The 1,248-nt window shown below is 49.1% G+C and overlaps 1 pseudogene; it reads left to right on the top strand.

Moving 5' to 3' along the window:
* The window catches only part of LOC105523359, a 6,089-nt pseudogene extending 5,369 nt beyond the window's left edge, over positions 1–720 (top strand).
* The last annotated feature ends 528 nt before the right edge of the window (positions 721–1,248 follow it).

Genomic DNA, 1,248 nt, shown 5'->3' on the forward strand with positions numbered 1-1,248 from the left:
CTCTGTTTGAACCTTTATGGAGTGCTTCATCAGGTACCATGCTAGCAATCCCATTTAATCCTCGTAACCACCACAGGAGACAGTTACTATGATTCCCTCTGTTGTGTAGATGAAAACACATGGAGTATTTGATGTTAAGTGCTTGCCTAAGATCACTTAGGCAGAGCTGGGATTTGAACAGCCAGATCTATCCGATTCTCTAAAGCCCATTTTTCTTGCTGGGGGTCACAGATAGGAAGGGGACAATGAATCTTTTGTTCACTGTTTGAAAGGATGATACATTCGCATAGTCCAAAACTGAGAAGGTACAGAAGGGAAGTATCTCCCAGCCACCCTCTTGCTCTCTCCTGAGTTTTTTATGAACCTTGCAGACTTATTTTATGTATATTTTCATAGTATGTACACACACACACGCACACACACACACAGTTTCCTCTCTACAGAAATGGTAACATACTAAAGGTACTCTTCTGTACCTTCACAGTACAAGTACCCAATACCCCACCTAGGACTTGGCCAAGACCCCAGCCAGTTAAGGGCAGGGCAGGCACTTGGCCTCCAAACTCTGCGTCCAGTGCTCGCTCCCCACCGCACCCCCCAACTCACCCACAGCAGCTGACTCAGCCCCAGGCTGCCTCTAACAACCAGACACAAAAGCAGCGAGAAATGGCCATGATGCCTCCTGGGCAGGACGCTCCATCCTGCAGAAGGGACCTTTAGGCTGACTCCTCCATCTGCAAAGCCAGGCTCCCAGGGCACAGGGCGGGTGGTCGCACTCACCCTGTCCACCTTCTTCTTCTGTGTGGTGGTGACAACAGATAGAGCCTGCTCTAACTCTTCCGTACGCTGCGATGAACGCTGCAGGCGGCCGGCCAGATCCTTCGACTCTTCTGTAACGAGAGAGTTGAGATGGGGCCCAAAGGACTCTCCCTAAACACCTATCGAAGTGCCAGGTTGAAGGATGACAGGGTGCCCAGATTCCCACCTTCAAAGTATCTGAGAGAGCATTTCGTGTGATACAGGTCTATGATTAGTTTCTTCTTCTGTATGTCCAATCTCTGGACTTGAACCTTTCGGAGAAAAGCCAAGCAAGTGCTGAAAGAGAAGGAAAGAAATCTTCCCCAGAGGACAGGAGAAAACTTCACACCCCCCACTCACCTCTAGCTTCCTTTTGGCTTTCTGTTTCTTGATGTTTGCCTTCTTTTCCTATAGGAAGAGGAAGACAGAGCTCTTACAGGGGGAGGCAGA

This window comes from Colobus angolensis, unplaced genomic scaffold (assembly GCF_000951035.1).
Source record: "Colobus angolensis palliatus isolate OR3802 unplaced genomic scaffold, Cang.pa_1.0 Scaffold112, whole genome shotgun sequence".
Lineage (NCBI taxonomy): Eukaryota > Metazoa > Chordata > Mammalia > Primates > Cercopithecidae > Colobus > Colobus angolensis.